This window comes from Hordeum vulgare, chromosome 5H (genome assembly GCF_904849725.1).
Source record: "Hordeum vulgare subsp. vulgare chromosome 5H, MorexV3_pseudomolecules_assembly, whole genome shotgun sequence".
Lineage (NCBI taxonomy): Eukaryota > Viridiplantae > Streptophyta > Magnoliopsida > Poales > Poaceae > Hordeum > Hordeum vulgare.
In genome coordinates this window covers 540,109,256-540,134,948 of record NC_058522.1, presented here as the reverse complement: position 1 = coordinate 540,134,948, position 25,693 = coordinate 540,109,256, and the positions used below count along the sequence as shown (strand labels likewise).

At 43.6% G+C, this 25,693-nt stretch overlaps 1 long non-coding RNA gene across 1 annotated transcript; it reads right to left on the bottom strand.

Moving 5' to 3' along the window:
• Positions 1-9,103: 9,103 nt before the first annotated feature.
• LOC123398660 lies at positions 9,104-10,689 on the bottom strand. The gene is made up of 2 exons (XR_006610225.1): positions 10,009-10,689; positions 9,104-9,764 (listed from the first exon to the last, which is right to left on the bottom strand). It is a non-coding gene; the product is annotated as an uncharacterized LOC123398660 (long non-coding RNA).
• Positions 10,690-25,693: the final 15,004 nt, after the last annotated feature.

The window sequence follows — 25,693 nt, the reverse complement described above, 5'->3', positions numbered from 1 at the left end:
ATTGGTCTGTAAGAACCAATCAACCTTTATTACGGGCAGGTATATTCTTGACAGTGTGGTGACAACACATGAAGTTATCCACTCCATAGCTAGATCTAACAACAAGGGAGTAGTCTTGAAACTTGACTATGAGAAAGCAGTTGATAGGGTGGACATAAATTTCCTTGACAACTTGCTTAATATTAGAGGATCTAATGACAAATGGGTGCACTGGATAGACCAGATTACTCATAAAGGGTATATGGGTGTTAGAATCAACAATGAAGAGAGTCATTTCTTCCTCACTGGAAAAGGATTGAGACAAGGAGACCCATGCCCCCCTTTCTTTTTAATTTAGTAGTAGATATGTTGACTTGAATGCTTACTAAAGCCTCCAACAGGTAGTTGATCAAAGGGCTCTAAGATTTGCCCTAGAGGTGTCATCATCCTTTAGTGTGTTGATGACACTATCATATTTGCGGATGGTGACCCCTCTATGGCCACTAATCTCAAATGGGTATTAACTTGCTTTGGAAAAAGTCTCTCGGATGAAGATCAACTACCTAAAAAGTGAAATGATCCCTATGAACCTTGATGAGGTTGAGATAGATTCTTTCACTTCTATTTTTGGGTGCCATGTAGAGAAAGTTCCCATTAAATACCTAGGTATACCCCTTCACTTTGACAAACTTTATAGAGATGATATCCAGCCTCTAGTAGACAAGATCCTGAAAAGAATTGCAGGCTCGAGGAGGAAGCTTCTTTCTTATGCTACTAGGCTTACTCTGATCAAATCTTGCTTGGCAAGTATACCAATTTACCTTCTCTCCCTTTTCAAGTTCCGTAAGTGGGCAGTAGATATGACCAATACCCAAATGGAAAATTGCTTGTAAGATGACTATGAAGGTCACATGAAATTCACTTAGCCAATTGGCCATTTGTTACCATGAGGATGGAGTTTGGTGGACTGGGTATCCCTAATATCCATGATCTTAATACTTGCCTCCTATGGGCATGGATTAAGAGGTACTCTTGCACAGAGGACAAAAATTGGAAAACAATTACACATAATAAGTATAATCCTGCTCCCAACATATTATGTTGTCAAAGTACTAAAGCCTCTATTTTATCGAAGGGAGTGGTTTGGGCCTCCAAAGCAGTTAAATTTGGCTCCAAGTGGTGAGTGGGGAATGACAAGGAAAATAGGTTTTGGGAGGACTATTGGTTTGGATCCTCTCCTATTTCAGTCCAATTCTCGGAGCTGTATGTGATATGTAGATACCAAAGTAAAACAATTCATTAGGGTTGAGATGGAGAAAACCAGAAGCTCACCTTTAGGAGAGCCTTCCCTCCAAACCTGATGAACTCATGGTATGAGCTGGAAGTTGTTGCTATGAGCATCTCTTACTCTGATGATACAGATGCCCTTGTTTGGCAATACACTACTTCACACACTTACACCACGAGTTCTCTCTATGATATCATCAATTATAGGGGGTGACACCTGTGTTCATACATGTTGTATCTAAACTGCTTGCCCCCTACCCTAGGATACACATATTCATCTCGCTAGTTTCACATAATAAGATCATGACTAGAGATAATCTGCAAAAGAGAAAGATGACCAAGCCATTGGATTGTGTTTTTTGTTCTGAAAATGAAAGTCTCCAACACCTTCTTTTTGATTGTTTGGTTGCCAAACTAGTTTGCAAGGAAATTAGCCACTTCCTTTCCAAACGAGTTGGTACTAACGTAGAATCTGTTTCTTCATATTGGATTGCTGGGAAAAAACTTGACGCCTTTAATAGCATCGTAGCTGCTACTCTCTTAGTTTTATGGAAGTACAGAAATAACATGGTGTCTAGTGGCGAAGCGAGGATAATCATATGAGGGGGGGGGGGCGAGTTCTCTAAAGTCTTGTTGGAGAGGGCCGACCTATCAAAATACATCATTTTAGACATCAATTCACTAGTGCAAAAATGAACATTAGTCCCGGTTGCTAAGGGCCTTTAGTCCCGGGACGAAAGGCCCACCCCCTTTAGTATCGGTTGGCCACGACCCGGGACTAAAGGCCCACCCCCTTTAGTATCGGTTGGCCACGACCCAGGACTAATGCCCGTCCACGTGGATGGGAGGGCGCGCCAGGGGCGGGGACCTTTAGTCCCGGTTGGTGACACCAACCGGGACTAAAAGGCATCCACGTGTCAACAACTACCTTACACTGTTTTTTTCTTCTGAAAGGAGGGGTTTAGGGATTTCTATATCGATCATGGGCATCCATCCACTTTAATCAAATATTATGTTATATAACTCATCATCATCTTACTCATCTAACAACTCATCATCATCTTAATGATACCAAGTTAAAATCTCATAAAATAGAAAAACAACATAATAATCATCATCGTAATCAGTCATGCCAAGTTAATATAAACCAGAAAAACTTCACTCTCATAAGACCTAGTCCTCGCTCCTAGGTAAAATGTCATAAAACGGAATAACACCTATGTCTCCGTGATGAAGCACAGAGATCCAACGGTCTCCAACTTGTGGCTTTGCGATCCTTCTTTATTTCTCTCCATGCTTCAATTTCGAGCCTTTTTTATTTGCGGTCAGTCAAGTATGGAGCATCGAACCGAGACCTTGGCGGACTTTTAATTGTCATATGACCTTTGTCGTGCATGAACAGAGGCACTACATCATTTGGCAGCTGCTGTTGAAAAACATAATAATAGCCTAGTTAGCAATGTAATCAACATCATTTATGCAATAGTAGAGTATACTTAATTAGCAAACTCTTACCAAGATATTTCGACGAATGTCATCCGCCCTCAACCTATGCACTAGTGGCATGTAAAATGTATAATTTGTGCCAGTTTCCAAATTATACGGGAAGTTCTCCCTACCAACCAGGACACCAACAAGAAAGTGGATAAGAACATCCTTCTCCTCCCAAGTTAGATGTGATCCATCAGTATAGTGTGTCGTGTCAATTAATTTCCGTAATTCACTCGAAGAAACGAAATAAGCTGTAAATTATAATTTAACAAATTTAGTATATGGATGAGCACCAACTATTTCTAAATATAGAATGCAAACTACTTGACAAATATGGCTGACAAACTCACATGGAGGTAAAACAGGAAGCATATCGACATCCAACCAAATGTCGATGTTACCTTCAATATGATCTTCAGGTCGAAGATCGACGGTTATTTCCATACCCTCCTGAAATCCATATGCCTTGCAAAGAGCTTCCCAATTTGAGCATCCTAATTCTCTGTTATTAACTTCATTCATTACTTTGATCAGAAATGTATGACCATGTTTAGTCCTCAGGTTAGCTCTCCTCGTCTCCATACTCTCGTGGTCTTCGAAACCGAGCCTCTCTAAGACATACCTTCTTGCATGACAAGGGAGGAAATAGTCGAATTGTATAAAACAACAATTACACGTTGAGCAAAGAAACGGACGTCATGCTTGATTACGAAAAAACACTTGTCATCGTTGCGTATCACACAAACATCGAATATCTCGTCAAGCTTGATGCTGAAGAACATGCCATCTCGCAGGTGAGGCGTGTAGCACACACCCTGATAGTCGCCGCAGAGTTCACACTCCCAATAATCATCGTCAGACATTTCCTGTTTTAATGTGGTAATTTAACTTATAATCCGTGAAACATGTTTGTAAATGTGTAAACAACAATCGTGACACTATATCTAAATAATTGGAAATCTATAAACAGAATTTCAAAACATCTATAAACAGAATTCAACATCTATGATATTCGCATTCCATAAAAAATATATAACCAAGTACATTGCATCGATGCCTTATATATGACAAATTATATATATATATATATATATATATATATATATATATATATATATATATATATATATATATATATATATATATATAGGGTAGCGCTATTCGTCACCCTGGGTGAGGAATAGTTATTCTTCACCCCTCCATTTTAACATCAATGCATCGTAATTTTACGTTTCGTAATTTTTTTTTATTTCATACGTAAAAACAGACCGTAAGAAAATATATAATCATCGTAAAAAATATTTTTGTTATGTAAAATTACAAACGTAAAAACATAGTATAAAAGATACATAAAATGCATATTTTCTTGTCTTACAACCTATATTTTTAAATTTTTTTATGCCAAATCTTACATAGTGGGTCAATATGAATGTAACTATTTGTATTTGAAATGTAATTTATTTATGAAGAGCTCATTTTTTATGCCAAATCTTACATAGTGGGTCAATATGAATGTAACTATTTGTATTTTAAATGTAATTTATTTATGAAGAGCTCGTAAGATTACCTCGGATGAAGAATAACCTATTCTGCACCCTGGGTGATGAATAGAGTATATATATATATATATATATATATGACAAATTTTATCTACCACCGGTGGTAGTTACCACCACTTACGTTTTGTATGTTATATGTAGTATGTATCAAATCGGAGAGTATGTACGCGTATTATGTAGTATATAATAATGTTTAGGTAGTATATATACTATTTTTTGGTAGTATGTATCATATTTTTTGTATGTTCTTTTTTACGTAAAAATATATGTATTTAACAAATATAATAAAAACTATGGGCTAGCTTGTAATATTTTTCATGTAACTCACTTTGAAAAATCTTATATATAATATATAAACATAATAAAAATGATAAATTAATATATATTACCACATGATAGTATATGGAACATGTGGAGTAACTACCCCTGGATGGTAGGATGTATTTTTCACACACACACATGTACTATATTCGCATTCCATAGAAAATATATAACCATATGTACTATATTCCATATAGAATCTAGCATCCACTCTAACCTCTTGGAAAAAATCCTTTGTTTTTCATGCGATGCAATCAAACAAACTTAAAATCCTATGTTTCTTCTATTCTTGATTTTTTTTTCAGAAAACTATGAGGCCGCCGCGCTCGGGCAGGCCATCGGCCATGGCACCGCCGTGCTCGTGCAGGCCGATGGCCATGGCGCTACCGCGCTCGGGCACGACGAGGGCCCGGGTCGTTTATATCGAGGAGGGAAGGAGAGGCCGGCAGAGCCCACCGTGGGAGGAGGGTCGAGGCGCAGCAGGGCCTCATCGGCGGGCATGAGGGGCTCGTGGAGGTGGCGCGAGCGGTCGGCATCGGGGGCGGCGAGACGAGGACGGCTTCGGGGGCGGCGACAAGCTCCGGCAGCGTGGCGGCGTCGGGGCAAGGCGTCGGCGTCGGGGAGATGGAATGGGAGAGATCGATGCCAAAAAACAGGCATGGAGATATATGTAGAACCCTTTAGTCCCGGTTCGAGCCACGAACCGGGACTAAAGGGTCTTTAGTCCCGGTTGGTGGCTCTAACCGGGACTAAAGGTAGGGCGCTTGGCCCACTGGCAGACACCTTTAGTCCCGATTGTAGTCATGAACCGGGACTAAAGGTCTATTTTCGGCTGCCCAAATTCCGTGCGGGAAGGGACCTTTAGTCCCGGTTGGTAGGTCCAGGCAGGACTAAAGGTCTATTTTCTCTTTTTTATTGTTTTTGTTTTTATAAACAGGACAATTTCTGTTTTTAAATTTGAAATAACTGTTAGACTATTTATAGTTTTTGAATGAATCATTTTGGTTTAGGTCAAAAAATACAAAATTTCTATTAGTGCTAGTAGTTTTCAAATTTGCATAGTTTAAATTTGATTTTTTTAATTTTTCTGAATCACTAGTTTGTGAATAAGTTTACTTTAAAAATAGATTTTTTTAGTCATTCTTTTTTCTGAGGTTTAATATTAGTTTGTTTTATCATCGTATTAAATTTGGTAATTTTTAGGTTATTACAAAATGAAATGCCTTTGTAAGAGATGAATATTGGTCCGAAACCGTCATACTTCGAAAGAGATTGTCAAGTTTGTACACGAAGTGCATCCAGTTTTTGTCGTAACCCTCCCAACTTTTTAGCAAATGCTATGTGGGTGAAATGATGATACCATGTCAAGTTTTAGCCTTTTCAGAGTTCATTTATAGCGCTTTTCAATTTCATGGTCATTTAGCTCAAAACAAATTATTAAATGCATGAACAATAGCAAATGAGGTTAGAAAAGACCCTTGCCGGTTCATCTTCATTACACAAGACCAAAAGGACCAATTTAATACAAGCTTATACACACTTATTCTCATGAAACAACATACAAGAGTATATAGCTAAAGCATTTAAATGCAAGAACAAATGCGATCAAGATCGCAATTAAGGTAACAATTGATCCAATGTCATAGTGATACCAAGCCTCTTTGTTAATGGCATATTTTCTAATCTTTCTAATCTTCAAGCGCATTGCATCCATCTTGATCTTGTGATCTTCGACGACATAGGCATCATACAACTTCAATTTCATCTTCTCTTCTTCAATTCTTTTCAATTTTTCTTTCAAATACTCGTTTTCTTTTTCAATTAAATTTAACTTCTCGACAAGAGGGTTGGTTGCAATTTCCGTTCACATACCTCCTAGATAAAAATATCTATGTCAACTTGATGGGCATAATTGTCATAAACGAGAAATGCAACAAATACTTATAAAAGAGAATATACCACATCCGAATTATAAACCGGACGAGGATTGACGGGGTCAGATATCAAGACCATGGCATTATGTATAACAAACAACCATACAGGTAAGAAAACTATCTAAATCATGCAAATAAGTTTTTTCTTGTATAAAAAGGATAAGAACAAGAGGCTCATCAAGATGGTGCCGGCGACGGGACGGTGCGGGCGATCGATGGTGGTTAGGACGAAGATGGGAAGGCACCAAGTAAACAACACCTACACATATGAAAATAAGAAGTTAACTTGAGCTTAAATTGCATATAAATCAAATAAACTCCCACAAAATTACTCCCCAAATTAAATCCACAAATCACTATACTTATAGAACAGTGCACGAGCTAATCTACCAATGAGAGATGAAAGGACAAAGTTGCTAACCTTTGTGAACACTTGGAGAGATGGTGTGCCTCAAATCTTGACAAATTTTGGCAAAAAAAGAAGGATGAGCTCGAGCTAAGAGGAAGAACAAAGAGGGGAATGGAGAAAACACAACAATGAGCTCGGTTTGGACGAAGGGGTTATATAAGGAGATCCGTAGCTCCGGTTTGTATAACCAAACGGGACTAAATGCCCCCCTCTAGTCCCGGTTGGTGTTACAAACCGGGACTACTGCGGTTCTCGGGGGCCCCAACCGAACACCAACCTGCCACCACCTCTTTAGTTCCGGTTGGTAACAACAACCGGAACTAGAGGTTAAAATAGAACCGGGACTAAAGACTCGCCTCATGAACCGGGACTAGTTGACCAACTGGGACTAATGCTTCGATCCAAAGGTCTGTTTTTTACTAGTGAAACAAGGATATTGTTCGCGCGGCGGGGGGGGGGGGGGGGGGGGCCTTCATGGCCCTCCCTATCTTCGCCGCTGATGGTGTCTAATGGTGTTGTCTGGTTATCGTTGAAACATATTTGGTCGTTGGTTTTAAGAACAATTGGAAGATGGCATGTGATCTTCAAAGAACACATGCTAGATCAGACAGACCTGTTTTGCGAGCATCTTCACACACTGATGCAGAGAGCGGAGCGACCGGAGGCGAGGTGATGCAAGACTGTGGACCTGTGCTATGCAAGCTTCACAACTATAGCGGCCAGACTGCCAGAAGCACAACATCCACCTTGGACGCCCTCTGCTCGCCGGACTCGGTGCTGCCTGGACTAATGCCTAATTCAAGCATTGTGTGATTCATTTTCGTTTTTCCTTGGTAAACTGCTTTAGAGTTTATTGCGGCGGCCAGGATCTGTCACCAAATGCTACTTCCCAGTTTAAATGATGTGCTTTTCTGGTAGCTAGTGTAGGACTGTAGGTTCAGTTCAGTTCTAAAATTCAGTGAGGAGTCGGCTTGTCATGTGTGGGTGAGTCGTATTTAGTGGAGTCTATAATAACTTGTGAACCAGAAGGAGCCCCCTTGTTAATCGAACCTTGGATGTGTAATAGTTAATCTTCACCCCCTTCATTTTAAGACTAGTGCATCGTAATTTTATGTTTCATAAATTTTGTCTTATTTTATACAGAAAAAACACCGAAAGAAACTATATAATGACCATAAGAAATATTTTATGTAACGTAAAATTACAAACTTAAAAACATAGTGTGAAATACATATGAAATGCAATTTTTCTAGTGTGAAAAACATAGTGTCAAATTTTATGTTCTGAAAAACATAAATATAACTATTTATATTCTAAATTTAATTTATTTATAAATCAATCATAAAATTACTTCAGGTGAAGAACAACTTATTCTGCATCGTGAGTGATGAATAGACTTTACCTCTCTTTCTCTTTCTATATATATACCGCAAGTTTGTCAACTATAGTACACAAATCTGTAATTATGTTACTGACAACGATAGTAGCGCCATATGAAATTCACGCGTTTGCATACATGTCAAATCAAACAATTCTTCCATTTGTGTACATGCCAAATCGTAGCGCCATATGAAATTACAAGATAGTGCTGCAAACCATAGGAATGCAATTCAGCTCTCGAGAGCATGTGCTCCTGCCCTGTGAAAAATGATTTTTTAAATACCAGAAAAACCCCAACAAAATATTTATGTGTTCTTTGTCATATCCAAATGCTATCTGATTTTTTTAGGCAAAAATGCCAAATATTTTGGTCTCTGCAAAAAAATCTAAATGAAACACCAAATGTTACCCCAAAATGTCACTTTAAATTTGTTTTTTGCACCGATGAAACAACACTGCTCCGTTTTGCACGAAAATTGTTAGAAATGCTTGTGACACTAACAAGAAAACCCACAAAAAAATTCAGATTTTTTTGAAAATATTTTGGTACATTTTTTTCGTTTATGTTCATACGGGCGTGCGCATTTGCATCCGGGAGCCAAAACACACCCTCCACTATGCTTCGTGGTCAGCTAGACCGTGGGACAATCTGTGCCCTTCTCTCAAGGAAAAACAAGGGATTATATACGGCAGAACAACTCAGTTTTTTTTTTTTTTGATTCCAAATGAGAAACGCTGCAGTATTTCGGCTTAACTGATTGACTATTCGAGAATGGAAGAACACACCAAGGATATAGTACGTGTTCTTACAGGAAAGGTGAAATCTCAGGGTGTACATGAGTTTGACATTCTGGATCAGGAGCAAATTACACAACTAAGTAAGACCAATGTGTGCACATACGGTCTGACGAGCGAGGTATATATACATCTAGCTTTTCTGCAGATATATAGATGCGCAGATGCATTGACATTGTTGTAGCCGCCGGCCGGGTCAGGGATCGACCTGCACCGTGATCCCCTCTCGATAGTTCATGAGATGAAGCCATGCAAGTGCTTGAATGATATATATCTGCCGGCCTGCAGTACCGCACAAACTACAAGAAAAATAAAATAAAGTGACAATCGATTCATTAAACAAAGAACAGGGTCAATATGTACAGAGTAATTGATATGAACAGTGGCTGAAATTGATAAGGCCATAAGGGGTTGATATATGTACTACTTTTACAGTTAAGGAGGCCTAGATTTGTTTACCACACAGATCGTTATTTACACGCTGGGAATCAAATCTACTCCACATATACTTACCATTCATATAAGGACGCGACCATATTATGCCAAAACGTACACAAGCACTGTACATATGGGATCGGGTTACCCTCTACCATTATCGGTAGCTGCTAGCTGCTTGTACATACCATCACATGCATGATGCAGTTAGTTTGTAAGAATCTAAAGCAACAAACCAAGAGAGAAAGAGAGAGAGAAAGAAAGAGGGAGAGAGACGGTCATGCTTGGCTCCTCGCACGCCATCCGCGGTAGAGCCAACGCTGGGTTTGGAGAGTTGGCAGCTACGCGAGTGGCATACAGGGAGCCAGGCATATCCCATTGTTTTCACCTCTTCCTGCCGAACCTTCACTTCACCTACCTCCCCACACCCAGAAGCTGCATTGCACGCACGGCGTCAGCCATGCATCCACCTCCACACTCACAAACGAGCCCCCCTCGCAATGCTGACCTCAAAACGCTCCATCCACATTGTGTTTATGGATGAACGGATGGATGACGCTACCTACTCATGGAGTCGCGGAGAGAGAGGTGCCAAGATCGAGAGAGAGAGAGAGAGAGCTTGGTAATGGTAGGTGTTGGTGGGCGTGTGGGTGGAGGAAGGAGGAAGAAGAAGAGACTGGAGAGAGCTTGGGTTGGTAGTGGTAGGTGTTGGTAGCTTGATTGTACGCTGTTGGCAGCCCCCTATAAATAGCTCGGAGCCGCGGCAGCTCCTCCTCCTCAGACTCAAAGTGCCCTAGCTAGCTAGCTAATAGATCGATCCCTCCCCTCTCACCCTAGCTACTTAGCATCTCTCACATGGTCACGTAGGGTATGACATGACACAACGCGGGCAAAGAGAGGGCACACATGCATGCACGCACGCACGCACATTGCACGCTCCTCCAGGGCGTAGTCCATCCATATATACGCGCACAAGCAGCATGATTACAAGGGGCGGAATAAAGGTGCACGGCGCTACGCACCAAGCGGGCCGAGAGAAACCCTAGCTAGACGGACGAACGGACGGACACGGCGGCCCTAGCTGGCTGCCCTGGCACAGCGTCAGGTACCCCCCCCCCCCCCCCCTCCCTCCCTCCCTCCTCTCTCACCCCCTGTCCTCCTCTTAACAGTAATATCTCTCTGGCTCTAGGTGCGGGGCTGGGTGGCGACATGCACTCCAGGTCACAGCGAGGAAATGCATATAGTAGAACCACAACGCAAGAAATATGTAATTGCATGTATGCTCCTGAGAGAGAAGAGAGAGAGGGGGGCTTTGCGACGGGTTGGCTTTCTCTCTGAGACAGACGGGGGGGTTTGGCGGGCAGCGCTTGGCGGGGAGCCGGATTCCCCTGTGCGACTGCGGCGTCGCGTGGTGGACCAGGATCGACCAGGCCGGGCGGCCTCCCTCCCTACCCTCGGGCAGCCGTGCGTGCTTGCTCTGCCTTTTCAACAACTGTGTGTGCCGCGCCCAGCCCCTCCCTACCCGTGACCATGCATCGCATGCACGAGCACACGGCGACGCCCCCCTCTTTTTACCTTTACGTGCGTCGCCTTGCGGGCCAAAGTTGATACGATTGATCGAATCCATCGGTGGGTGCGTACGTGATGGGCGCGACGGCCAAATATTCTTCATCGATCCTCGGCTAGCTCTCGTTTCGGATTCCAACGTTACCATGCATGTCGTGTGGTGGAAGAATGTGTAGTGTGCCACTACTTCACTCGCGCGCATCGCGTGCTTTTGAGATATTCCCGTGGTCAAATGTTCGGCTGGCATGCACAACTATATATGTCTGTACTTCACTCACATCGCTCTGGCATATATAGTGGCATTTCTTCCTGGTCAAATATTTGGCCTCTCGCGGTATATATGAAGAATAATAAATTAAGCTTAATTGGCTAGCAAGGACATCTCCAGTCTGGTAACTTTTCAACTCGTATTGATGTTACGAGTTCTGCAGATGCGGGCGAAACCAGCTCATCAGAGTTCAAGTCTTATATTTGATATTCATGTTTGGGTTTTTTGGATTTAAGACTTTTCGGCGATGCCCGTTCAATGAGAGAAGATGTCCTCATCTACTACAAACGTACATGTAGTGACTTCGTTAATCTCAAAACGTTATGCCGGTTCAGTGTCTCGAAGATGCTCATAGAGATAGAGTTTGTGTATGTGCATTCGTAAGCGTGAGTGTATGCAGTCATTTATGTTGTATTATGTTAAAAAAACTCATATTGATATTACCAGTAAATATAAAGAGATGTATGGGCATCTCAAGGAGATCCCATGTCGGAAAATTCAACCCCCCCCCCCTCTCACATTTTTCTAAAAAACCAGGTAAATGACTTTTGCTCGGTTAGCATATCACCTATCCAATAATTTTTATTTTACCAATTATTCAAAATGTTTGCTGAAACAATTAAAACACATCCATCGCATTTCAACACAAACATGGAGAATTTGAATGCAACAAATAATAATTCAATTACAAACATAAATAGAATTCATCAAAACTATCAATCATAACCATAATTTGTGCCAAAAGGAAGAGAAATAACAAGTACATTTAAAAACCCAACAACACATGGTGGACCAAAAGACATCTAGTTCAGATGGACCTCGTGCACTCTCACCGCCAGATCCACCACTGTCGCGACCACACATCGTAGCCAAGATTTCATATCCCAAAATCTCAAGTTTTTGAATATGAAATTATTTTATTATGGTTAATTATTATTTTTGCATCTTTTATGATGATTAATTGATCATACTAGTATGACCAAGATTTGGTTGTTAATAAAGCCAAAAAATATTTTGGTGATTATCTGAAATCCTGAAATCATTTTGGGAATTTATTCAAACCCTAAATAATTGAAACGAATATTTATAATATCTCAAAAATAGGGGGAAAATATTATATTTAAAAAATTGTTTGGGAATGAACTCTCGAAGTCCCAAATAATAATAGAACATGTGAGAAACTTTTCCAAAAATATTTGAATTGAATTTGATCTTTGAATCAAATCCAAGTCCAAATCCAAAAAGGGAAAAAAAGGAAACATAGAAGAAAACTGTACGACCAAATATATCGACTAAAAGGGATTTGGGTAGGCGATTAAAATTTCTTTGGGAAATTATATTTCCTTCAAAGAAGCACATCGAAAAAAACAAGCTAAGATAATTGATATCTACCACACAACTTTATTATTATAGACATTGTTGGGCCTTCAATTACAAGATTTTTTAGGACAAAAGTAAATTTCTGTCGAGTGGATGAACTAAGATTTATCAATCCCTGAGAGGTGTAGGATGAACATGGTCTCTCTCAAACAACCCTGCAACTAAATACCAGAAATCTCTTGTGTCACCAAAACGCCCAATACAATGGTAAATTTATATAGGTGCATTAGTTCGGTGAGAGATGATGATACAAGTGTAGTATGGATGGTAGAAATAGGTTTTTATAATCCGAAAATATAAATACAGCAAGGTAGCAAGTAACAAAAGTGAGCACAAAACGGTGTTGCAATGGTTAGAATCAAGGCCTAGGGTTCATACTTTCACTAGTGCAGTCTCTCAATGGTGCTAGCATAAATGAATCATGTAACCATCCTTCAACGTGCAATGAAGAATCACTCCAAAGTTCTTATCTAGAGAAGAACATAAGATGAAATTGTTGTAGGTAGTAAAACCACCTCAAAGTTATTATTTTCGATCAATCTATTGAGTCATCCCTATAAGTGTCACAAACAGCCTCAGCCCTAAAGTTTGTACTGAAATAACACCTATGATACACATCAACCAACTCTAATGTCACCTCGACACTCCAATGTCACCACAAGTATCCATGAGTTGATTATTCAACATGCCTCAAACAATTTCAGATTCGTCATATTTAATCCAACACAAAGAACCTCAAAGAGTACCCTAAAGTTTATATCAGAGAAAGTAGCATGAAAACGTGTACTAACCCATGTGCATATATTGGCCCCAATGTCACCGCGGGAATCCGCAAGTTGCTTTCCAACACATATATCAACTGACTCAATAGAATACCCCGTTGTCACCACGGGTATCCGCATGCAAGATATAAATCAAGGGTTCTCAAATCCAAAGTATTAAATACAACATAACGAAATCTCAAAGGGAAAGGCTCAGTCCATTACAATATAGAGGGAAGAACACCATATGATCCAACTATACTAACAAAGCTCCTGGTACATCAAGATCGTGCCACATCGAGAGAGAGAGAGAGAGAGAGAGAGAAAGAGAGAGAGAGAGAGAGAGAGAGAGAGAGAGAGAGAGAGGAGGGAGGGAGAGAGAGAGAGCACTAGTATAAAATAGGGCTTTGGTCCGGAGCATTAGTCCCGATCTGGTTTGGGACCGGGACTAATGTGACCACTAGTCCCGGTTGGTGTTACCAACCGGGACTAAAGGTGTCATGGCAGGGTTGCGTCAGGCCTGGGCCCCTGCGATCCCCTTTACTCCCGGTTGGTGCTACCAACCACGACTAGATATCCATCTCTAGTCCCGGTTTGTATCACCAACTGGGACTAAAGATGTTGGGTAATGTAGCATAAATTTAAAAAAAATCATACGCATATTCAGATCTTCCTATGTAGAGACCAGCAACGAGAGAGGGGTGAGTGCATCTTCATACCTTTGAATATCGCTAAGCGGAAGCGTTGCTAGAACGCGGTTAATGGATTCGCACTTGCGGCGATTCAGATCGCGGTGTGATTCCGATCTAGTGCCGAACCACGGCACCTCCGCGTTCAACACACGTGCAGCCTGGTGACGTCTCCCGCACCTTGATCCAGCAAGGAGGAGGGAGAGGTTGGGGAAGATCTCCGGCAGCACGACGCCGTGGTGTCGATGGAGAGACAAGGTCTCCCGGCAGGGCTTCGCCAAGCACCGTGGGAGAGGAGGAAGAAGGGGGGTAGGGCTGCGCTGAGGGAGAGGGAAAACCGTGTGCAAAACAGCCCCAAAACCCCCACTATATATAGGAGGAGGGGAGGGGGTGCCACCCCTAGGGTTCCCACCCTAGGTGGTGCGGCAGCCCCCCCCCCCCCAGATGGGAGGTGAGGTGGCCAGGGCAGGGGGAGGGGTGGCGCACCCCTAGGTGGCCCTTAGGACCACCAGCGCCTAGGGTTCCCCCCCCTCTCCACCTCCTGCGCCTTGGGCCTCCTTGTGGGAGGCGCACTATCCCACTTTGGGCTGGTTGCCCTCCCTCTTTTGGCCCATGCTACCTCTTGGGGCTGGTGGCCCCTCCCGATGGACCCCCCGGGACCATTTCCGGTGGTCCCGGTACATTACCGGTGACGCCCGAAACATTTCCGGTGTCCAAAACCATCCATCCTATATATCAATCTTTACATCCGGACCATTCCGGAGCTCCTCGTGACGTTCGGGATCTCATCCGGGACTCCGAACAACTTTCGGTAACCTCGTATAACAATTCCCTATAACCCTAGCGTCATCGAACCTTAAGTGTGTAGACCCTACGGGTTCGGGAGAGAGGCATACATGACCGAGACACCTCTCCGGCCAATAACCATCAGCGGGGTCTGGATACCCATGGTGGCTCCCAGTTGCTCCACGATGATCTCATCGGATGAACCACGATGTCAAGGATTCAATCAATCCCGTATACAATTCCCTTTGTCTGTTGGTATAGAACTTGCCCGAGATTCGATCGTCGGTATACCTATACCTTGTTCAATCTCGTTACCGGTAAGTCTCTTTACTCGTTCTGTAGCACGTCATTGTGTGACTAACTCCTTAGTCACATTGAGCTCATGATGATGTTCTACCGAGTGGGCCCAGAGATACCTCTCCGTCACGCGGAGTGACAAATCCCGATCTCGATTCGTACCAACCCAACAGACACTTTCAGAGGTACCCGTAGTGCACCTTTATAGTCACCCAGTTACGTTGTGACGTTTGATACACCCAAAGCACTCCTACGGTATCCAGGAGTTGCACAATCTCACGGTCGAAGGAAAATACACTTGACATTAGAAAGGCTTTAGCATACGAACAATACGGTCTAGTGCTATGCTTAGGATTGGGTCTTGTCCATCACATCATTCTCCCAATGATGTGATCCCGTTGTCAATGACATCTAATGCCCATGACCAGGAAACCATGATCATCTATTGACTAACGAGCTAGCCAACAAGAGGCTTGCTAGGGACACATTGTGATCTATTTATTCACACATGTATTACTGTTTCATGTTAATACAATTATAGCATGAACAATAGACGATTATCATGAACAAGGAAATATGATAATAACCATTTTATTATTGCCTCTAGGTCATATTTCCAACAGTCTTCCACTTGCACTAGAGTCAATAATCTAGTTACGTTGTGATGCATCGAACACCCATAGCATTATGGTGTTGATCATGTTTTGCTCGTGGAAGAGGTTTAGTCAACGGGTCTGCAACATTCAGATCCGTATGTACTTTACAAATCTCTATTACTCCACTCTGGACATGGTCCTGGATGGAGTTGTAGCGGCGTTTGATGTGCTTCGTCTTCCGGTGAAACCTGGGCTCCTTGGCAATGGCAATGGCCCAGTGTTATCACAGAAGAGTGTCATTGGACCCGACACGCTTGGAACCACTCCAAGGTCGGTGATGAGCTCCTTCATCCAAATTCCTTCATGAGCTGCTTCTGAAGCAGCTATGTACTCCGCTTCACATGTAGATGCTGCCACGACTTCTTGCTTGCTGCTGCACCAGCTCACTGCCCCACCATTCAACACATATACGTATCCGGTTTGTGACTTAGAGTCATCCGGATCTGTGTCGAAGCTAGCATCGACGTAACCCTTTACGACGAGCTCTTCGTCACCTCCATAAACGAGAAACATTTCCTTAGTCCTTTTCAGGTACTTAAGGATATTCTTGACCGCTGTCCAGTGTTCCGCACCGGGATTACTTTGGTACCTCCCTACCAAGCTTATCGCAAGGTTTATATCTGGTCTGGTACACAACATGGCATACATTAGAGAACCCACGGCTGAAGCGTAGGGGACAGAACTCATCTTCTCTCTATCTGCTGCCGTGGTCGGCGACTGAGTCTTACTCAATCTCATACCTTGCAAAACTGGCAAGAACCCTTTCTTTGAGTTTTCCATATTGGACTTCTTCAGTATCTTGTCAAGGTATGTACTTTGCGAAAGACCTATGAGGCGTCTCGATCTATCTCTATAGATCTTGATGCCTAATATGTATGCAGCTTCTCCAAGGTCCTTCATTGAAAAACTCTTGTTCAAATAGGCCTTTATGCTCTCCAACATCTCTATATCATTCCCCATCAATAATATGTCATCCACATATAGTACGAGGAAAGCTACAGAGCTCCCACTCACTTTCTTGTACAGACAGGCTTCTCCGTAAACCTGTATGAACCCAAACGCCTTAATCACCTCATTAAAGCGAATGTTCCAACTCCGAGATGCTTGCACCAGCCCATAGATGGAGCGCTGGAGCTTGCATACTTTGTTAGCACCTTTAGGATCGACAAAACCTTCTGGTTGCATCATATACAACTCTTCCTTAAGATTCCCGTTAGTCAATATACGTGATGATCGGGTGTGATAGATTCTAACGTTCGCATACAACGGGTGTAAGCCAGATTTACACACGCGAAACACTTAGGTTGACTCGACGAGCTTAGCATGTACAGACATGACCTCGAATACAAGAGACCGAAAGGTCGAACATGAGTCGTATGGTTGAATGCGATCAGCATGAAGTTGCTCACCACGGTGACTAGTCCGTCTCACGTGATGATCGGACACGGGTTAGTCAACATGGATCATGAATCACTTAGATGACTAGAGGGATGTCGATTTAAGTGGGAGTTCATACTTAATTTGATTAAATGAACTTAATTGTCATGAACTTAGTCTAAAAGTTGTCTTTATAAATATTGTAGATGTCCAACGTCAACCTCAACTTCAACGCATTCCTAGAGAAAAACAAGCTGAAAGATGATGGTAGCAACTATGCGGACTGGGTTCGCAACCTGAAGCTCATCCTTGAAGCAGCTAAAAAGGCTTATGTCCTTAATGCGCCGCTAGGTGACCCTCCCGCTCCCGCAGCAGCGCAGGACGTTCTAAACGTCTGGCAAGCGCGGAGTGATGACTACTCTCTGGTCAGGTGTGGCATGTTATACAGTTTAGAAACGGGGCTCCAAAGACGTTTTGAGCAACACGGGGCATATGAGATGTTCCAAGAGCTGAAGCTAGTATTTCAAGCTCATGCCCGTGTTGAGAGATATGAAGTCTCCGACAAGTTCTTCAGCTGTAAGATGGAGGAGAACAGTTCTGTCAGTGAGCACATACTCAAAATGTCTGGGTTACACGGTCGTCTGACTTCACTTGGAGTCGAACTTCCGAATGATGCTATCATTGACAGAATCCTCCAGTCTCTCCCACCAAGCTACAAAGGCTTTGTGCTTAACTACAACATGCAAGGGATGGAGAAAACCATTCCCGAGTTGTACTCGATGCTCAAGTCTGCAGAAGTAGAAATCAAGAAGGAGCATCAAGTGTTGATGGTCAACAAGACCACTAGTTTCAAGAAAGGCAAGGGTAAGAAGAACTTCAAGAAAGACGGCAAAGCTGTTGCCGCGCCCGGTAAGCCAGATGCCGGGAAGAAGAAAAAGAACGGACCCAAGCCTGAGACTGAGTGCTTCTACTGCAAGGGAAAAGGTCACTGGAAGCGGAACTGCCCCAAATACTTAGCGGACAAGAAGGCTGGCAACGTTAAAGGTATATGTGATATACATGTTATTGATGTGTACCTTACCAGCGCTCGTAGTAGCTCCTGGGTATTTGATACCGGTGCTGTTGCTCACATTTGCAACTCAAAGCAGGAACTGCGGAATAAGCGGAGACTGGCCAAGGACGAGGTGACGATGCGCGTCGGGAATGGTTCAAAAGTCGATGTGATCGCCGTCGGCACGCTACCTCTACATCTACCGTCGGGATTAGTTTTGAACCTCAATAATTGTTATTTAGTACCAGCTTTAAGCATGAACATTGTATCAGGGTCTTGCTTAATGCGAGACGGCTACTCATTTAAGTCAGAGAATAATGGTTGTTCTATTTATATGAGTGATATGTTTTATGGTCATGCTCCGCTGGTGAATGGTTTATTCTTGATGAATCTCGATCGTGATGTTACACATATTCATAGTGTGAGTACCAAAAGATTCAAAGTTGATAATGATAGTCCCACATACTTGTGGCACTGCCGCCTTGGTCATATCGGCGTTAAGCGCATGAAGAAGCTCCATACTGATGGGCTGCTAGAGTCTCTTGACTTTGAATCATTTGACACATGCGAACCGTGCCTCATGGGCAAGATGACTAAGACTCCATTCTCAGGAATAATGGAGAGAGCCACCGACTTATTGGAAATAATACATACTGATGTGTGTGGTCCAATGAACGTTGAAGCTCGCGGTGGTTATCGTTATGTTCTCACTCTCACCGATGATTTGAGTAGGTATGGGTATATCTACTTGATGAAACACAAATCTGAGACGTTTGAAAAGTTCAAGGAATTTCAGAGTGAGGTTGAAAATCAACGTGACAGAAAAATTAAATGTCTACGATCTGATCGTGGAGGAGAATATTTGAGTCACGAGTTTGGCACACACCTAAGGAAGTGTGGAATTGTTTCACAACTAACGCCGCCTGGCACACCGCAGCGAAACGGAGTGTCTGAACGTCGTAATCGCACTTTATTAGATATGGTACGATCTATGATGTCTCTCACTGACTTACCGCTATCATTTTGGGGATACGCATTAGAAACTGCAGCATTCACTTTAAATAGGGCACCGTCTAAATCCGTTGAGACGACACCGTATGAACTATGGTTTGGCAAGAAACCTAAGTTGTCGTTTCTTAAAGTTTGGGGCTGCGATGCTTATGTGAAGAAACTTCAACCAGAAAAGCTCGAACCCAAAGCGGAGAAATGCGTATTCATAGGATACCCTAAGGAAACTATTGGGTATACCTTCTATCTTAGATCCGAAGGTAAAACCTTTGTTGCCAAGAACGGATCCTTTCTAGAGAAAGAGTTTCTCTCGAAAGAAGTAAGTGGGAGGAAGGTAGAACTTGATGAGGTAATTATACCCCCTCTCGAACAGGAAAGTAGCGCAGCGCAAGAAGTTGTTCCTGTGGTGCCTACACCGACTGAAGAGGAAGTTAATGATGATGATCATGAAGCTTCGGATCAAGTTACTACTGAACCACGAAGGTCCACAAGGGTACGCTCCGCACCAGAGTGGTACGGCAACCCTGTGATGGAAATCATGTTGTTAGACAACGGTGAACCTTCGAACTATGAAGAAGCGATGGCGGGCCCGGATTCCAACAAATGGCTTGAGGCCATGAAATCCGAGATAGGATCCATGTATGAGAAGAAAGTATGGACTTTGGTGGACTTGCCCGATGAACGGCGAGCCATAGAAAATAAATGGATCTTCAAGAAGAAGACTGATGCAAACGGTAATGTAACCGTTTACAAAGCTCGACTTGTCGCAAAGGGTTTTCGACAAATTCAAGGAGTTGACTACGAAGAGACTTTCTCTCCCGTAGCGAAGCTGAAATCAGTCCGAATCATGTTAGCAATTGCCGCTTTTTATGATTATGAAATTTGGCAAATGGACGTCAAAACAGCGTTCCTTAACGGGAATCTTAAGGAAGAGTTGTATATGATGCAACCAGAAGGTTTTGTCGATCCTAAAGGTGCTAACAAAGTATGCAAGCTCCAGCGCTCCATCTATGGGCTGGTGCAAGCATCTCGGAGTTGGAACATTCGCTTTAATGAGGTGATTAAGGCGTTTGGGTTCATACAGGTTTACGGAGAAGCCTGTCTGTACAAGAAAGTGAGTGGGAGCTCTGTAGCTTTCCTCGTACTATATGTGGATGACATATTATTGATGGGGAATGATATAGAGATGTTGGAGAGCATAAAGGCCTATTTGAACAAGAGTTTTTCAATGAAGGACCTTGGAGAAGCTGCATACATATTAGGCATCAAGATCTATAGAGATAGATCGAGACGCCTCATAGGTCTTTCGCAAAGTACATACCTTGACAAGATACTGAAGAAGTTCAATATGGAAAACTCAAAGAAAGGGTTCTTGCCAGTTTTGCAAGGTATGAGATTGAGTAAGACTCAGTCGCCGACCACGGCAGCAGATAGAGAGAAGATGAGTTCTGTCCCCTACGCTTCAGCCGTGGGTTCTCTAATGTATGCCATGCTGTGTACCAGACCAGATATAAACCTTGCGATAAGCTTGGTAGGGAGGTACCAAAGTAATCCCGGTGCGGAACACTGGACAGCGGTCAAGAATATCCTTAAGTACCTGAAAAGGACTAAGGAAATGTTTCTCGTTTATGGAGGTGACGAAGAGCTCGTCGTAAAGGGTTACGTCGATGCTAGCTTCGACACAGATCCGGATGACTCTAAGTCACAAACCGGATACGTATATGTGTTGAATGGTGGGGCAGTGAGCTGGTGCAGCAGCAAGCAAGAAGTCGTGGCAGCATCTACATGTGAAGCGGAGTACATAGCTGCTTCAGAAGCGGCTCATGAAGGAATTTGGATGAAGGAGCTCATCACCGACCTTGGAGTGGTTCCAAGCGCGTCGGGTCCTATGACACTCTTCTGTGACAACACTGGAGCCATTGCCATAGCCAAGGAGCCCAGGTTTCACCGGAAGACGAAGCACATCAAGCGCCGCTACAACTCCATCCAGGACCATGTCCAAACTGGAGTGATAGATATTTGTAAAGTACACACGGATCTGAATATTGCAGACCCGTTGACTAAACCTCTTCCACGAGCAAAACATGATCAACACCATGATGCTATGGGTGTTCGATACATCACAATGTAACTAGATTATTGACTCTAGTGCAAGTGGGAGACTGTTGGAAATATGCCCTAGAGGCAATAATAAAATGGTTATTATCATATTTCCTTGTTCATGATAATCGTCTATCGTTCATGCTATAATTGTATTACCAGGAAACAGTAATACATGTGTGAATGAATAGATCACAATGTGTCCCTGGCAAGCCTCTAGTTAGCTAGCTCGTTAGTCAATAGATGATCATGGTTTCCTGATCATGGACATTGGATGTCATTGATAACGGGATCACATCATTGGGAGAATGATGTGGTGGACAAGACCCAATCCTAAGCCTAGCACTAGATCGTATTGTTCGTATGCTAATGTTTTTCTAATGTCAAGTATCTTTTCCTTCGACCGTGAGATTGTGCAACTCCCGGATACCGTAGGAGTGCTTTGGGTGCATCAAACGTCACAACGTAACTGGGTGACTATAAAGGTGCACTACGGGTACCTCCGAAAGTGTCTGTTGGGTTGGCACGAATCGAGATCGGGATTTGTCACTCCGTGTGACGGAGAGGTATCTCTGGGCCCACTCGGTAGAACATCATCATGAGCTCAATGTGACTAAGGAGTTAGTCACACGATGACGTGCTACGGAACGAGTAAAGAGACTTACCGGTAACGAGATTGAACAAGGTATAGGTATACCGACGATCGAATCTCGGGCAAGTTCTATACCGACAGACAAAGGGAATCGTATACGGGATTGATTGAATCCTTGACATCGTGGTTCATCCGATGAGATCATCGTGGAGCTAGTGGGAGCCACCATGGGTATCCAGACCCCGCTGATGGTTATTGGCCAGAGAGGTGTCTCGGTCATGTCTGCCTGTCTCCCGAACCCGTAGGGTCTACACACTTAAGGTTCGATGACGCTAGGGTTATAAGGAATTGTTATACGAGATTACCGAAAGTTGTTCGGAGTCCCGGATGAGATCCCGGACGTCACGAGGAGCTCCGGAATGGTCCGGAGGTAAAGATTGATATATAGGACGGATGGTTTCGGACACCGGAAGTGTTTCGGGCATCACCGGTAACGTCCCGGGACCACCGGGACCACCGGAGGTGGTCCCGGGGGACCACCGAAGGGGGGCTGCGACCCCAAGAGGTAAGATGGGCTAAGTGGGGGTGGGAACCAGCCCCTAGTTGGGCTGGTATGCCTCCCCACTCAGCCCATGGCGCAGGGGAAAGGAAAAGAGGGGGGAACCCTAATTTAGGTGGGCCTTAGGCCCACCAGAGGGGTGCGCCACCCCTCCCCCTTGCCCTGGCCGCCACCCCTTCCCCATCTGAGGGCTGCTGCACCCCTTAGGGGTGGGAACCCTAAGGGCTGCGCCCCCTCCCTCTCCCCCTATATATAGATGAGGTCCGGGGCTGTTTGAGACACGGTTTAATCTCTCTCTCGGCGCAGCCCTGCACTTCTTCCTCCTCCTCTCTGCCGGCGCTTGGCGAAGCCCTGCCGGGAGACCTCGTCTCTCCACCAACACCACGACGTCGTGTTGCTGGTCTTCTTCCCCAACCTCTCCCTCCTCCTTGCTGGATCAAGGTGCGGGAGACGTCACCGGGCTGCACGTGTGTTGAACGCGGAGGTGCCGTTGTTCGGCACTAGATCGGAATCGCTGCGAGTACGACTCCATCAACCGCGTTCTAGCAACGCTTCCGCTTAGCGATCTTCAAAGGTACGAAGATGCTCTTACCCCTCTCTCGTTGCTGGTCTCTCCATAGGAAGATCTGAACATGCGTAGGAAAATTTTGAATTTATGCTACGTTCCCCAACAGGTTCATCGTTGTCTAACAACATGATTTCCATCACAGGGTTGCCATACCACTCTGGTGCGGAGCGTGCCCTTGTGGACCTCCGCCGTTCAGTAGTAACTTGATCCAAAGCTTCATGATCATTATCATTAACTTCCTCTTCAGTTGGTGCAGGCGCCACAGGAATAATTTCCCGCACTGCGCTACTTTCCTGTTCGAGAGGGGGTGTAATTACCTCATCAAGTTCTACTTTCCTCCCACTTACTTCTTTCGAGAGAAACTCTTTCTCTAGAAAGGATCCGTTCTTGGCAACAAAGATTTTACCTTCGGATCTAAGATAGAAGGTATACCCAATAGTTTCCTTAGGGTATCCTATGAATACGCATGTCTCCGCTTTGGGTTCGAGCTTTTCTGGTTGAAGTTTCTTCACATAAGCATCGCAGCCCCAAACTTTAAGAAACGACAACTTAGGTTTCTTGCCAAACCATAGTTCATACGGTGTCATCTCAACGGATTTAGACGGTGCTCTATTTAAAGTGAATGCTGCAGTTTCTAATGCGTATCCCCAAAATGATAGCGGTAAGTCGGTAAGAGACATCATAGATCGTACCATATCTAATAAAGTGCGATTACGACGTTCAGACACTCCGTTGCGTTGCGGTGTGCCAGGCGGCGTCAGTTGTGAAACGATTCCACACTTCCTTAGGTGTGTGCCAAACTCGTGACTCAAATATTCTCCTCCACGATCAGATCGTAGACACTTAATTTTTCTGTCACGTTGATTCTCAACCTCACTCTGAAATTCCTTGAACTTTTCAAACGTCTCAGATTTGTGCTTCATCAAGTAGATATACCCATACCTACTCAAATCATCGGTGAGAGTGAGAACATAACGGTAGACACCGCGAGCTTCAACGTTCATTGGACCACACACATCAGTATGTATTATTTCCAATAAGTCGGTTGCTCTCTCCATTATTCCTGAGAATGGAGTCTTAGGCATCTTACCCATGAGGCACGGTTCGCATGTGTCAAATGATTCAAAGTCAAGAGACTCTAATAGTCCATCAGTATGGAGCTTCTTCATGTGCTTAATACCGATATGACCAAGGCGGCAGTGCCACAAGTATGTGGGACTATCATTATCAACTTTACATCTTTTGGTACTCACACTATGAATATGCGTAACATCACGATCGAGATTCATCAAGAATAAACCATTCACCAGCGGAGCATGACCATAAAACATATCACTCATATAAATAGAACAACCATTATTCTCTGACTTAAATGAGTAGCCGTCTCGCATTAAGCAAGACCCTGATACAATATTCATGCTCAAAGCTGGTACTAAATAACAATTATTAAGGTTTAAAACTAATCCCGACGGTAGATGTAGAGGTAGCGTGCCGACGGCGATCACATCGACCTTGGAGCCATTCCCGACGCGCATCGTCACCTCGTCCTTGGCCAGTCTCCGCTTATTCCGTAGTTCCTGCTTTGAGTTGCAAATGTGAGCAACAGCACCGGTATCAAATACCAAGGAGCTACTACGAGCGCTGGTAAGGTACACATCAATAACATGTATATCACATATACCTTTAACGTTGCCGGCCTTCTTGTCCGCTAAGTATTTGGGGCACTTCCGCTTCCAGTGACCTTTTCCCTTGCAATAGAAGCACTCAGTCTCAGGCTTGGCTCCATTCTTTTTCTACTTCCCGGCATCTGGCTTACCGGGTGCGGCAATGGCTTTGCCGTCTTTCTTGAAGTTCTTCTTACCCTTGCCCTTCTTGAAACTAGTGGCCTTGTTGACCATCAACACTTGATGCTCCTTCTTGATTTCTACTTCTGCAGACTTGAGCATCGAGTACAACTCGGGAATGGTCTTCTCCATCCCTTGCATGTTGTAGTTCAGCACAAAACCTTTGTAGCTTGGTGGGAGAGACTGGAGGATTCTGTCAATTATAGCATCATCCGGAAGTTCGACTCCAAGTGAAGTCAGACGACCGTGTAACCCCGACATTTTGAGTATGTGCTCACTGACAGAACTGTTCTCCTCCATCTTACAGCTAAATAACTTGTCGGAGACTTCATATCTCTCGACACGGGCATGAGCTTGAAAAACTAGTTTCAGCTCTTGGAACATCTCATATGCACGGTGTTGCTCAAAACGCCTTTGGAGCCCCGTTTCCAAACTGTATAACATGCCACACCTAACTAGAGAGTAGTCATCACTCCGCGTTTGCCAAACGTTCAGAATGTCCTGGGCTGCTGCGGGAGCGGGAGGGTCACCTAGCGGCGCATCAAGTATATAAGCCTTTTTAGCTGCTTCAAGGATGAGCTTCAAGTTGCGAACCCAGTCC